The sequence below is a fragment of the Haliotis asinina genome, unplaced genomic scaffold (assembly GCF_037392515.1).
Source record: "Haliotis asinina isolate JCU_RB_2024 unplaced genomic scaffold, JCU_Hal_asi_v2 scaffold_17, whole genome shotgun sequence".
NCBI classification, from domain to species: Eukaryota; Metazoa; Mollusca; class Gastropoda; order Lepetellida; family Haliotidae; genus Haliotis; species Haliotis asinina.
Genome location: NW_027133889.1, coordinates 2,764,095 through 2,782,090, shown reverse-complemented (window position 1 = coordinate 2,782,090; position 17,996 = coordinate 2,764,095). Strand labels below are relative to the sequence as shown.

Sequence of the window (17,996 nt, the reverse complement as noted above, 5' to 3'; positions counted from 1 at the left end):
TACCAATCACACTGTACTGACTAACAGGAACCATCACCTACACACTCACAAACAGACCCTACCACTTCTAATCTCATTGACAACGCCTACCAATCACACTGTACTGACTAACAGGAACCATCACCTATACACTCACTAACAGACCCTACCACTTCAAATCTCATTGACAACGCCTACCAATCACACTGTACTGACTAACAGGAACCATCACATATACACTCAATAACGGACCCTACCACTTCTAATCTCATTGACAACGCCTACCAATCACACTGTACTGACTAACAGGAATCATCACCTATACACTCGCTAACAGACCCTACCAGTTCTAATCTCATTGACAACGCCTACCAATCACACTGTACTGACTAACAGGAACCATGACATATACACTCAATAACGGACCCTACCACTTCTAATCTCATTGACAACGCCTACCAATCACACTGTACTGACTAACAGGAACCATCACATATACACTCAATAACGGATCCTACCACTTCTAATCTCATTGACACCGCCTACCAATCACACTGTACTGACTAACAGGAACCATCACATATACACTCAAAAACGGACCCTACCACTTCTAATCTCATTGACAACGCCTACCAATCACACTGTACTGACTAACAGGAACCATCACCTACACACTCACTAACAGACCCTACCACTTCTAATCTCATTGACAACGCCTACCAATCACACTGTACTGACTAACAGGAACCATCATCTATACACTCACTAACAGACCCTACCACTTCTAATCTCATTGACAACGCCTACCAATCACACTGTACTGACTAACAGGAAACATCACATATACACTCAATAGCGGACCCTACCACTTCAAATCTCATTGACAACGCCTACCAATCACATTGTACTGACTAACAGGAACCATCACATAAACACTCAATAACGCACCCTACCACTTCTAATCTCATTGACAACGCCTACCAATCACACTGTACTGACTAACAGGAACCATCACATATACACTCAATAACGGACCCTACCACTTCAAATCTCATTGACAACGCCTACCAATCACACTGTACTGACTAACAGGAACCATCACATATACACTCAATAACGGACCCTACTGCTTCTAATCTCATTGACAACGCCTACCAATCACACTGTACTGACTAACAGGAACCATCACCTACACACTCACTAACAGACCCTAGCACTTCTAATCTCATTGACAACGCCTACCAATCACACTGTACTGACTAACAGGAACCATCACATATATACTCACTAACAGACCCTACCACTTCTAGTCTCATTGACAACGCCTACCAATCACACTGTACTGACTAACAGGAACCCTCACCTATACACTCACTAACAGACCCTACCACTTCTAATCTCATTGACAATGCCTACCAATCACACTGGTACTGACTAACAGGAACCATCACATATACACTCAATAACGGACCCTACCACTTCTAATCTCATTGAGAACGCCTACAAATCACACTGTACTGACTACCAGGCACGATCACCTATACACTCACTAACAGACCCTACCACTTCAAATCTCATTGACAACGCCTACCAATCACACTGTACTGACTAACAGGAACCATCACATATACACTCAATAACGGACCCTACCACTTCTAATCTCATTGACAACGCCTACCAATCACACTGTACTGACTAACAGGAACCATCACATATACACTCAAAAACGGACCCTACCACTTCTGATCTCATTGACAACGCCTACCAATGACACTCTACTGACTAACAGGAACCATCACATATACACTCAATAACGGACCCTACCACTTCAAATCTCATTGACAACGCCTACCAATCACACTGTACTGACTAGCAGGAACCATCACATATACACTCAATAACGGACCCTACTGCCTCTAATCTCATTGACAATGCCTACCAATCACACTGGTACTGACTAACAGGAACCATCACATATACACTCAATAACGGACCCTACCACTTCTAATCTCATTGAGAACGCCTACAAATCACACTGTACTGACTAACAGGAACCATCACCTATACACTCACTAACAGACCCTACCACTTCAAATCTCATTGACAACGCCTACCAATCACACTGTACTGACTAACAGGAACCATCACATATACACTCAATAACGGACCCTACCACTTCTAATCTCATTGACAACGCCTACCAATCACACTGTACTGACTAACAGGAACCATCACATATACACTCAATAACGCACCCTACCACTTCTAATCTCATTGACAACGCCTACCAATCACACTGTACTGACTAACAGGAACCATCACATATACACTCAATAACGGACCCTACCACTTCAAATCTCATTGACAACGCCTACCAATCACACTGTACTGACTAACAGGAACCATCACATATACACTCAATAACGGACCCTACTGCTTCTAATCTCATTGACAACGCCTACCAATCACACTGTACTGACTAACAGGAACCATCACCTACACACTCACTAACAGACCCTACCACTTCTAATCTCATTGACAACGCCCACCAATCACACTGTACTGACTAACAGGAACCATCACATATATACTCACTAACAGACCCTACCACTTCTAGTCTCATTGACAACGCCTACCAATCACACTGTACTGACCAACAGGAACCCTCACCTATACACTCACTAACAGACCCTACCACTTCTAATCTCATTGACAATGCCTACCAATCACACTGGTACTGACTAACAGGAACCATCACATATACACTCAATAACGGACCCTACCACTTCTAATCTCATTGAGAACGCCTACAAATCACACTGTACTGACTAACAGGAACCATCACCTATACACTCACTAACAGACCCTACCACTTCAAATCTCATTGACAACGCCTACCAATCACACTGTACTGACTAACAGGAACCATCACATATACACTCAATAACGGACCCTACCACTTCTAATCTCATTGACAACGCCTACCAATCACACTGTACTGACTAACAGGAACCATCACATATACACTCAAAAACGGACCCTACCACTTCTGATCTCATTGACAACGCCTACCAATGACACTCTGCTGACTAACAGGAACCATCACATATACACTCAATAACGGACCCTACCACTTCTAATCTCATTGACAACGCCTACCAATCACACTGTACTGACTAACAGGAACCATCACCTATACACTCACTAACAGACCCTACCACCTCCAATCTCACTGACAACGCCTACCAATCACACTGTACTGACTAACAGGAACCATCACATATACACTCAATAACGGACCCTACCACTTCTAATCTCATTGACACCGCCTACCAATCACACTGTACTGACTAACAGGAATCATCACATATACACTCAGTAACGGACCCTACCACTTCTAATCTCATTGACAACGCCTCCCAATCACACTGTACTGACTAACAGGAACCATCACATATACACTCAATAACGGACCCCACCACTTCTAATCTCATTGACAACGGCTACCAATCACACTGTACTGACTAACAGGAACCATCACCTATACACTCACTAACAGACCCTACTACTTCTAATCTCATTGACAACGCCTACCAATCACACTGTACTGACTAACAGGAATCATCACCTATACACTCACTAACAGACCCTACCACTTCTAATCTCATTGACAACGCCTACCAATCACACTGTACTGACTAACAGGAACCATCACATATACACTCAATAACGGACCCTACCACTTCTAATCTCATTGACAACGCCTACCAATCACACTGTACTGACTAACAGGAACCATCACATATACACTCAATAACGGACCCTACCACTTCTAATCTCATTGACACCGCCTACCAATCACACTGTACTGACTAACAGGAACCATCACATATACACTCAATAACGGACCCTACCACCTCAAATCTCATTGACAACGCCTACCAATCACACTGTACTGACTAACAGGAACGATCACATATACACTCAAAAACGGACCCTACCACTTCTAATCTCATTGACAACGCCTACCAATCACACTGTACTGACTAACAGGAACCATCACCTACACACTCACTAACAGACCCTAGCACTTCTAATCTCATTGACAACGCCTACCAATCACACTGTACTGACTAACAGGAACCATCACCTATACACTCACTAACAGACCCTACCACTTCTAATCTCATTGACAACGCCTACCAATCACACTGTACTGACTAACAGGAACCATCACATATACACTCAATAACGGACCCTACCACTTCAAATCTCATTGACAACGCCTACCAATCACACTGTACTGACTAACAGGAACCATCACATATACACTCAATAACGGACCCTACCACTTCTAATCTCATTGACAACGCCTACCAATCACACTGTACTGACTAACAGGAACCATCACATATACACTCAATAACGGACCCTACCACTTCTAATCTCATTGACAACGCCTACCAATCACACTGTACTGACTAACAGGAACCATCACATATACACTCAATAACGGAGCCTACCGCTTCTAATCTCATTGACAACGCCTACCAATCACACTGTACTGACTAACAGGAACCATCACCTACACACTCACTAACAGACCCTACCACTTCTAATCTCATTGACAACGTCTACCAATCACACTGTACTGACTAACAGGAACCATCACATATACACTCAATAACAGACCCTACCACTTCTAATCTCATTGACAACGCCTACCAATCACACTGTACTGACTAACAGGAACCATCACCTATACACTCACTAACAGACCCTACCACTTCTAATCTCATTGACAATGCCTACCAATCACACTGGTACTGACTAACAGGAAACATCACATATACACTCAACAACGGATCCTACCACTTCTAATCTCATTGACAACGCCTACCAATCACACTGTACTGACTAACAGGAACCATCACCTATACACTCACTAACAGACCCTACCACTTCAAATATCATTGACAACGCCTACCAATCACACTGTACTGACTAACAGGAATCATCACATATACACTCAATAACGGACCCTACCACTTCTAATCTCATTGACAACGCCTACCAATCACACTGTACTGACTAACAGGAACCATCCCCTATACACTCACTAACAGACCCGACCACCTCTAATCTCATTGACAACGCCTACCAATCACACTGTACTGACTAACAGTAACCATCACATATACACTCAATAACAGACCCTACCACTTCAAATCTCATTGACACCGCCTACCAATCACACTGTACTGACTAACAGGAATCATCACATGTACACTCAATAACGGACCCTACCACTTCTAATCTCATTGACAACGCCTACCAATCACACTGTACTGACTAACAGGAACCCTCACCTATACACTCACTAACAGACCCTACCACTTCTAATCTCATTGACAATGCCTACCAATCACACTGGTACTGACTAACAGGAATCATCACATATACACTCAATAACGGACCCTACCACTTCTAATCTCATTGACAACGCCTACCAATCACACTGTACTGACTAACAGGAACCATCCCCTATACACTCACTAACAGACCCTACCACCTCTAATCTCATTGACAACGCCTACCAATCACACTGTACTGACTAACAGTAACCATCACATATACACTCAATAACAGACCCTACCACTTCAAATCTCATTGACACCGCCTACCAATCACACTGTACTGACTAACAGGAATCATCACATGTACACTCAATAACGGACCCTACCACTTCTAATCTCATTGACAACGCCTACCAATCACACTGTACTGACTAACAGGAACCCTCACCTATACACTCACTAACAGACCCTACCACTTCTAATCTCATTGACAATGCCTACCAATCACACTGGTACTGACTAACAGGAACCATCACATATACACTCAATAACGGACCCTACCACTTCTAATCTCATTGACAACGCCTACCAATCACACTGTACTGACTAACAGGAACCATCACATATACACTCACTAACGGACCCTACCACTTCTAATCTCATTGACAACGCCTACCAATCACACTGTACTGACTCACAGGAACCATCACATATACACTCACTAGCGGACCCTACCACTTCTAATCTCATTGACAACGCCTACCAATCACACTGTACTGACTAACAGGAACCATCACATATACACTCAATAACGGACCCTACCACTTCTGATCTCATTGACAACGCCTGCCAATCACACTGTACTAACTAACAGGAACCATCACATATACACTCAATAACGGACCCTACCACTTCTAATCTCATTGACAACGCCTACCAATCACACTGTACTGACTAACAGGAACCATCACATATACACTCAATAACGGACCCTACCACTTCTAATCTCATTGACAACGCCTACCAATCACACTGTACTGACTAACAGGAACCATCACATATACACTCAATAACGGACCCTACCACTTCTAATCTCATTGACAACGCCTACCAATCACACTGTACTGACTAACAGGAATCATCACCTATACACTCAGTAACAGACCCTTCCACTTCTAATCTCATTGACAATGCCTACCAATCACACTGTACTGACTAACAGGAACCATCACATATACACTCAATAACGGACCCTACCACTTCCAATCTCATTGACAACGCCTACCAATCACACTGTACTGACTAACAGGAACCATCACCTATACACTCACTAACAGACCCTACTACTTCTAATCTCATTGACAACGCCTACCAATCACACTGTACTGACTAACAGGAATCATCACTTATACACTCACTAACAGACCCTACCACTTCTAATCTCATTGACAACGCCTACCAATCACACTGTACTGACTAACAGGAACCATCACATATACACTCAAAAACGGACCTTACCACTTCTAATCTCATTGACAACGCCTACCAATCACACTGTACTGACTAACAGGAACCATCACATATACACTCAATAACGGACCCTACCACTTCTAATCTCATTGACAACGCCTACCAATCACACTGTACTGACTAACAGGAACCATCACCTATACACTGACTAACAGACCCTACCACTTCAAATCTCATTGACAACGCCTACCAATCACACTGTACTGACTCACAGGAACCATCACATATACACTCACTAACGGACCCTACCACTTCTAATCTCATTGACAACGCCTACCAATCACACTGTACTGACTAACAGGAACCATCACATATACACTCAATAACGGACCCTACCACTTCTGATCTCATTGACAACGCCTGCCAATCACACTGTACTAACTAACAGGAACCATCACATATACACTCAATAACGGACCCTACCACTTCTAATCTCATTGACAACGCCTACCAATCACACTGTACTGACTAACAGGAACCATCACATATACACTCAATAACGGACCCTACCACTTCTAATCTCATTGACAACGCCTACCAATCACACTGTACTGACTAACAGGAACCATCACATATACACTCAATAACGGACCCTACCACTTCTAATCTCATTGACAACGCCTACCAATCACACTGTACTGACTAACAGGAATCATCACCTATACACTCACTAACAGACCCTTCCACTTCTAATCTCATTGACAATGCCTACCAATCACACTGTACTGACTAACAGGAACCATCACATATACACTCAATAACGGACCCTACCACTTCCAATCTCATTGACAACGCCTACCAATCACACTGTACTGACTAACAGGAACCATCACCTATACACTCAATAACAGACCCTACTACTTCTAATCTCATTGACAACGCCTACCAATCACACTGTACTGACTAACAGGAATCATCACCTATACACTCACTAACAGACCCTACCACTTCTAATCTCATTGACAACGCCAACCAATCACACTGTACTGACTAACAGGAACCATCACATATACACTCAAAAACGGACCTTACCACTTCTAATCTCATTGACAACGCCTACCAATCACACTGTACTGACTAACAGGAACCATCACCTATACACTCACTAACAGACCCTACCACTTCTAATCTCATTGACAACGCCTACCAATCACACTGTACTGACTAACAGGAACCATCACATATACACTCAATAACGGACCCTACCACTTCAAATCTCATTGACAACGCCTACCAATCACACTGTACTGACTAACAGGAACCATCACATATACACTCAATAACGGACCCTACCACTTCTAATCTCATTGACAACGCCTACCAATCACACTGTACTGACTAACAGGAACCATCACATATACACTCAATAACGGACCCTACCACTTCTATTCTCATTGACAACGCCTACCAATCACACTATACTGACTAACAGGAACCATCACATATACACTCAATAACGGACCCTACCACTTCTAATCTCATTGACAACGCCTACCAATCACACTGTACTGACTAACAGGAACCATCACCTACACACTCACTAACAGACCCTACCACTTCTAATCTCATTGACAACGCCCACCAATCACACTGTACTGACTAACAGGAACCATCACATATACACTCAGTAACAGACCCTACCACTTCTAATCTCATTGACAACGCCTACCAATCACACTGTACTGACTAACAGGAACCATCACCTATACACTCACTAACAGACCCTACCACTTCTAATCTCATTGACAATGCCTACCAATCACACTGGTACTGACTAACAGGAACCATCACCTATACACTCACTAACAGACCCCACCACTTCAAATCTCATTGACAACGCCTACCAATCACACTGTACTGACTAACAGGAACCATCACATATACACTCAATAACGGACCCTACCACTTCTGATCTCACTGACAACGCCTACCAATCACACTGTACTGACTAACAGGAATCATCACATATACACTCACTAACAGACCCTACCACTTCTAATCTCATTGACAACGCCTACCAATCACACTGTACTGACTAACAGGAACCATCACATATACACTCAATAACGGACCCTACCACTTCCAATCTCATTGACAACGCCTACCAATCACACTGTACTGACTAACAGGAACCATCACCTATACACTCAATAACAGACCCTACTACTTCTAATCTCATTGACAACGCCTACCAATCACACTGTACTGACTAACAGGAATCATCACCTATACACTCACTAACAGACCCTACCACTTCTAATCTCATTGACAACGCCAACCAATCACACTGTACTGACTAACAGGAACCATCACATATACACTCAAAAACGGACCTTACCACTTCTAATCTCATTGACAACGCCTACCAATCACACTGTACTGACTAACAGGAACCATCACCTATACACTCACTAACAGACCCTACCACTTCTAATCTCATTGACAACGCCTACCAATCACACTGTACTGACTAACAGGAACCATCACATATACACTCAATAACGGACCCTACCACTTCAAATCTCATTGACAACGCCTACCAATCACACTGTACTGACTAACAGGAACCATCACATATACACTCAATAACGGACCCTACCACTTCTAATCTCATTGACAACGCCTACCAATCACACTGTACTGACTAACAGGAACCATCACATATACACTCAATAACGGACCCTACCACTTCTATTCTCATTGACAACGCCTACCAATCACACTATACTGACTAACAGGAACCATCACATATACACTCAATAACGGACCCTACCACTTCTAATCTCATTGACAACGCCTACCAATCACACTGTACTGACTAACAGGAACCATCACCTACACACTCACTAACAGACCCTACCACTTCTAATCTCATTGACAACGCCCACCAATCACACTGTACTGACTAACAGGAACCATCACATATACACTCAGTAACAGACCCTACCACTTCTAATCTCATTGACAACGCCTACCAATCACACTGTACTGACTAACAGGAACCATCACCTATACACTCACTAACAGACCCTACCACTTCTAATCTCATTGACAATGCCTACCAATCACACTGTACTGACTAACAGGAACCATCACCTATACACTCACTAACAGACCCCACCACTTCAAATCTCATTGACAACGCCTACCAATCACACTGTACTGACTAACAGGAACCATCACATATACACTCAATAACGGACCCTACCACTTCTGATCTCACTGACAACGCCTACCAATCACACTGTACTGACTAACAGGAATCATCACATATACACTCACTAACAGACCCTACCACTTCTAATCTCATTGACAACGCCTACCAATCACACTGTACTGACTAACAGGAACCATCACATATACACTCAATAACGGACCCTACCACTTCTGATCTCATTGACAACGCCTACCAATCACACTGTACTGACTAACAGGAATCATCACATATACACTCAATAACGGACCCTACCACTTCTAATCTCATTGACAACGCCTACCAATCACACTGTACTGACTAACAGGAACCATCACATATACACTCACTAACAGACCCTACCACCTCTAATCTCATTGACAACGCCTACCAATCACACTGTACTGACTCACAGGAATCATCACATATACACTCAATAACGGACCCTACCACTTCTAATCTCATTGACAACGCCTACCAATCACACTGTACTGACTAACAGGAACCATCCCCTATACACTCACTAACAGACCCTACCACCTCTAATCTCATTGACAACGCCTACCAATCACACTGTACTGACTAACAGTAACCATCACATATACACTCAATAACAGACCCTACCACTTCAAATCTCATTGACACCGCCTACCAATCACACTGTACTGACTAACAGGAATCATCACATGTACACTCAATAACGGACCCTACCACTTCTAATCTCATTGACAACGCCTACCAATCACACTGTACTGACTAACAGGAACCCTCACCTATACACTCACTAACAGACCCTACCACTTCTAATCTCATTGACAATGCCTACCAATCACACTGGTACTGACTAACAGGAACCATCACATATACACTCAATAACGGACCCTACCACTTCTAATCTCATTGACAACGCCTACCAATCACACTGTACTGACTAACAGGAACCATCACCTATACACTCACTAACAGACCCTACCACTTCAAATCTCATTGACAACGCCTACCAATCACACTGTACTGACTCACAGGAACCATCACATATACACTCACTAACGGACCCTACCACTTCTACTCTCATTGACAACGCCTACCAATCACACTGTACTGACTAACAGGAACCATCACATATACACTCAATAACGGACCCTACCACTTCTGATCTCATTGACAACGCCTGCCAATCACACTGTACTAACTAACAGGAACCATCACATATACACTCAATAACGGACCCTACCACTTCTAATCTCATTGACAACGCCTACCAATCACACTGTACTGACTAACAGGAACCATCACCTACACACTCACTAACAGACCCTACCACCTCTAATCTCATTGACAACGCCTACCAATCACACTGTACTGACTAACAGGAACCATCACATATACACTCAATAACGGACCCTACCACTTCTAATCTCATTGACAACGCCTACCAATCACACTGTACTGACTAACAGGAACCATCACATATACACTCAATAACGGACCCTACCACTTCTAATCTCATTGACAACGCCTACCAATCACACTGTACTGACTAACAGGAATCATCACCTATACACTCACTAACAGACCCTTCCACTTCTAATCTCATTGACAATGCCTACCAATCACACTGTACTGACTAACAGGAACCATCACATATACACTCAATAACGGACCCTACCACTTCCAGTCTCATTGACAACGCCTACCAATCACACTGTACTGACTAACAGGAACCATCACCTATACACTCACTAACAGACCCTACTACTTCTAATCTCATTGACAACGCCTACCAATCACACTGTACTGACTAACAGGAATCATCACCTATACACTCACTAACAGACCCTACCACTTCTAATCTCATTGACAACGCCTACCAATCACACTGTACTGACTAATAGGAACCATCACATATACACTCAAAAACGGACCCTACCACTTCTGATCTCATTGACAACGCCTACCAATCACACTGTACTGACTAACAGGAACCATCACCTATACACTCACTAACAGACCCTACCACTTCTAATCTCATTGACAACGCCTACCAATCACACTGTACTGACTAACAGGAACCATCACATATACACTCAATAACGGACCCTACCACTTCAAATCTCATTGACAACGCCTACCAATCACACTGTACTGACTAACAGGAACCATCACATATACACTCAATAACGGACCCTACCACTTCTAATCTCATTGACAACGCCTACCAATCACACTGTACTGACTAACAGGAACCATCACATATACACTCAATAACGGACCCTACCACTTCTATTCTCATTGACAACGCCTACCAATCACACTATACTGACTAACAGGAACCATCACATATACACTCAATAACGGACCCTACCACTTCTAATCTCATTGACAACGCCTACCAATCACACTGTACTGACTAACAGGAACCATCACCTACACACTCACTAACAGACCCTACCACTTCTAATCTCATTGACAACGCCTACCAATCACACTGTACTGACTAACAGGAACCATCACATATACACTCACTAACAGACCCTACCACTTCTAATCTCATTGACAACGCCTACCAATCACACTGTACTGACTAACAGGAACCATCACCTATACACTCACTAACAGACCCTACCACTTCTAATCTCATTGACAATGCCTACCAATCACACTGGTACTGACTAACAGGAACCATCACCTATACACTCACTAACAGACCCCACCACTTCAAATCTCATTGACAACGCCTACCAATCACACTGTACTGACTAACAGGAACCATCACCTATACACTCACTAACAGACCCTACCACTTCTAATCTCATTGACAACGCCTACCAATCACACTGTACTGACTAACAGGAACCATCACATATACACTCAATAACGGACCCTACCACTTCTAATCTCATTGACAACGCCTACCAATCACACTGTACTGACTAACAGGAATCATCACATATACACTCAATAACGGACCCTACCACTTCTAATCTCATTGACAACGCCTACCAATCACACTGTACTGACTAACAGGAACCATCACATATACACTCACTAACCGACCCTACCACCTCTAATCTCATTGACAACGCCTACCAATCACACTGTACTGACTCACAGGAACCATCACATATACACTCAATAACGGACCCTACCACTTCTAATCTCATTGACACCGCGTACCAATCACACTGTACTGACTAACAGGAATCATCACATATACACTCAATAACGGACCCTACCACTTCTAATCTCATTGACAACGCCTACCAATCACACTGTACTGACTAACAGGAACCATCACATATACACTCAATAACGGACCCTACCACTTCTAATCTCATTGACAACGCCTACCAATCACACTGTACTGACTAACAGGAACCATCACATATACACTCAATAACGGATCCTACCACTTCTAATCTCATTGACACCGCCTACCAATCACACTGTACTGACTAACAGGAACCATCACCTATACACTCACTAACAGACCCTACCACTTCTAATCTCATTGACAACGCCTACCAATCACACTGTACTGACTAACAGGAACCATCACCTATACACTCACTAACAGACCCTACCACTTCTAATCTCATTGACAACGTCTACGAATCACACTGTACTGACTAACAGGAACCATCACATATACATTCAATAACGGACCCTACCACTTCCAATCTCACTGACAACGCCTACCAATCACACTGTACTGACTCACAGGAACCATCACATATACACTCAATAACGGACCCTACCACTTCTAATCTCATTGACAACGCCTACCAATCACACTGTACTGACTAACAGGAACCATCACATATACACTCACTAACGGACCCTACCACTTCTAATCTCATTGACAACGCCTACCAATCACACTGTACTGAAAGAGTGAGTAGGCTTAGTTTTACGCCGCACTCAGCAATATTCCAGCTATATGGCGGCGGTCTGTAAATAATCGATTCTGGACCAGACAATCCAGTGATCAACATCATGAGCATCGATCTGCGCTATTGGGAACCGATGACATGTGTCAACCAAGTCAGCGAGCCTGACCACTCGATCCCGTTAGTCGCCACTTACGACAAGCATAGTCGCCCTTTATGGCAAGAATGGGTTGCTGAAGGCCTTTTCTACCCCGGGACCTTCACGGGTCCACACTTTACTGACTAACAGTAACCATCACATATACACTCAATAACGGACCCTACCACTTCTGATCTCATTGACAACGCCTACCAATCACACTGTACTGACTAACAGGAATCATCATATATACACTCAATAACGGACCCTACCACTTCTAATCTCATTGACAACGCCTACCAATCACACTGTACTGACTAACAGGAACCATCACATATACACTCACTAACAGACCCTACCACTTCCAATCTCATTGACAACGCCTACCAATCACACTGTACTGACTAACAGGAACCATCACATATACACTCAATAACGGACCCTACCACTTCTAATCTCATTGACAACGCCTACCAATCGCACTGAACTGACTAACAGGAACCATTACATATACACTCAATAACGGACCCTACCACTTCTAATCTCATTGACAACGCCTACCAATCACACTGTACTGACTAACAGGAACCATCACATATACACTCAATAACGGACCCTACCACTTCTAATCTCATTGACAACGTCTACCAATCACACTGAACTGACTAACAGGAATCATCACATATACACTCAATAACGGACCCTACCACTTCTAATCTCATTGACAACGCCTACCAATCACACTGTACTGACTCACAGGAACCCTCACCTACACACTCAATAACGGACCCTACCACTTCTAATCTCATTGACAACGCCTACCAATCACACTGTACTGACTAACAGGAACCATCACATATACACTCAATAACGGACCCTACCACTTCCAGTCTCATTGACAACGCCTACCAATCACACTGTACTGACTAACAGGAACCATCACCTATACACTCACTAACAGACCCTACTACTTCTAATCTCATTGACAACGCCTACCAATCACACTGTACTGACTAACAGGAATCATCACCTATACACTCACTAACAGACCCTACCACTTCTAATCTCATTGACAACGCCAACCAATCACACTGTACTGACTAACAGGAACCATCACATATACACTCAAAAACGGACCTTACCACTTCTAATCTCATTGACAACGCCTACCAATCACACTGTACTGACTAACAGGAACCATCACCTATACACTCACTAACAGACCCTACCACTTCTAATCTCATTGACAACGCCTACCAATCACACTGTACTGACTAACAGGAACCATCACATATACACTCAATAACGGACCCTACCACTTCCAATCTCACTGACAACGCCTACCAATCACACTGTACTGACTCACAGGAACCATGACATATACACTCAATAACGGACCCTACCACTTCTAATCTCATTGACAACGCCTACCAATCACACTGTACTGACTAACAGGAACCATCACATATACACTCACTAACGGACCCTACCACTTCTAATCTCATTGACAACGCCTACCAATCACACTGTACTGACTAACAGGAACCATCACCTATACACTCACTAACAGACCCTACCACTTCTAATCTCATGGACAACGCCTACCAATCACACTGTACTGACTAACAGGAACCATCACATATACACTCAGTAACGGACCCTACCACTTCTAATCTCATTGACAACGCCTACCAATCACACTGTACTGACTAACAGGAACCATCACATATACACTCAATAACGGACCCTACCACTTCTAATCTCATTGACAACGCCTACCAATCACACTGTACTGACTAACAGGAACCATCATCTATACACTCACTAACGGACCCTACCACTTCTAATCTCATTGACAACGCCTACCAATCACACTGTACTGACTAACAGGAATCATCACATATACACTCAATAACGGACCCTAGCACTTCTAATCTCATTGACATCGCCTACCAATCACACTGTACTGACTAACAGGAACCATCACATATACACTCAATAACGGACCCCACCACTTCTAATCTCATTGACAACGCCTACCAATCACACTGTACTGACTAACAGGAACCATCACATATACACTCAATAACGGACCCTACCACTTCTAATCTCATTGACAACGCCTACCAATCACACTGTACTGACTAACAGGAATCATCACATATACACTCAATAACGGACCCTACCACTTCTAATCTCATTGAGAACGCCTACCAATCACACTGTACTGACTAACAGGAATCATCACATATACACTCAATAACGGACCCTACCACTTCTAATCTCATTGACAACGCCTACCAATCACACTGTACTGACTAACAGGAACCATCACATATACACTCAATAACGGACCCTACCACTTCTAATCTCATTGACAACGCCTACGAATCACACTGTACTGAGTAACAGGAATCATCACATACACACTCACTAACAGACCCTACCACCTCCACTCTCACACACAACACGGACCAATTACGCACCACAGTGCCTAACAGGCCTCACTAAATACACACTCACTAGCAAACCGTGCCACCCCTACTCTCACACACAACACCTGCCAACCACACACCACATTGACTAAGAGGCCTCATTACCTACACATTCAATATCAGACCCTACCACCTTTACTCTTACTGACAACACCTACCAATCACACACTACACTGACATAACTTTAGCTACAGTGCATTGTGCCCCTAACCGTATCACTCCCTGCCTCGGGTACATATGAACCTATCAACGTCAAACAATGACAACATTTTAGCTACATGCAATCCACCTACAACCAGTTTGAGAGTCTTCCTTTAATTGTCGTCATTTTCCTTTCCATAACAATTTCATTTCTTTTTTTGCAGCCCTTTCTTCCAGAGTCACATTCGTGAAAACAGAATCCTCCAAAGATGTTAGCAGCACGGTTGCACCCGATTTTAGCTACTGAGAGCATGAATGCAATGGACAGAGAATTTGTATTCCTGGGGCAAAACTGGCCAGGTGTCTCTCAAATCCTACGAAACGAGATGTTATCGAGTTTCCAGTGAACTTCTTATGTGATAACACTCACCATTAAACATGTCAGATGTTGGACTAGCATTTACTGTGAATAATCTGATGTAATATATATATATATATATGTGTGTGTGTGTGTGTGTGTGTGTGTGTGTGTGTGTGTGTGTGTGTGTGTGTGTGTGTGTGTGTGTGTAATGTGTAACTTTTTCTAAGAAGTATTTATTATTTGTGTATCATGTAGCTCAAGAATAATTGTTATCTTGTCGTTATTATTCATATTCTGCTTTATTAGGAACATGGAACATGGATGTGTTTAAAGTGTAACATTGCTTGCTGTTGGATGAAGTCGAATTCCATCGCAAAGCTATGTAAATTAGTAAACATTTGAATGTACAAATATTCTCCAGTTAGCATTCCAAATGTATCAGAATGGTATTGTAAACATGTTGTGGTCAAATACTTTGTTGTTTAGTTTGTTTTTAAGAAAAGAAAACCTGATGTATGACTCCTCTTGCATCAATATTCACTAAACCATTACCAACTTCTACCCCCATCTGTGATGTGGCATATTATGCTCTGGAGTTGCTGAAGGTTTGAGCTCCCGCTTGCAATCCGAGTATACGTATGACTCAAGCACGTACTCGTTCATACACACACAGACACATACAGACACACACACACACACACACACACACACACACACACACACACACACACACACACACACACACACACACACACACACACACACACACACACACATATATATATATATATATATATATATATATATATATATGCACACAACATACTCCATACATACACACCTACAACGGATACACTTATACATGCACACATACCATGCACACGCACATACATTCACAAACAACCATGGAT

At 42.9% G+C, this 17,996-nt stretch overlaps 1 protein-coding gene across 1 annotated transcript in view; it reads left to right on the top strand.

Annotated features, from left to right (window-relative positions):
- The window catches only part of LOC137269848 (NFX1-type zinc finger-containing protein 1-like), a 69,148-nt gene extending 51,592 nt beyond the window's left edge, over window positions 1-17,556 (top strand). The window contains exon 7 of the mRNA XM_067803690.1: window positions 16,949-17,556. The gene's annotated coding sequence lies outside the window, so the exon portion shown is untranslated. The remainder of the gene's footprint in view (window positions 1-16,948) is intronic.
- Window positions 17,557-17,996: the final 440 nt, after the last annotated feature.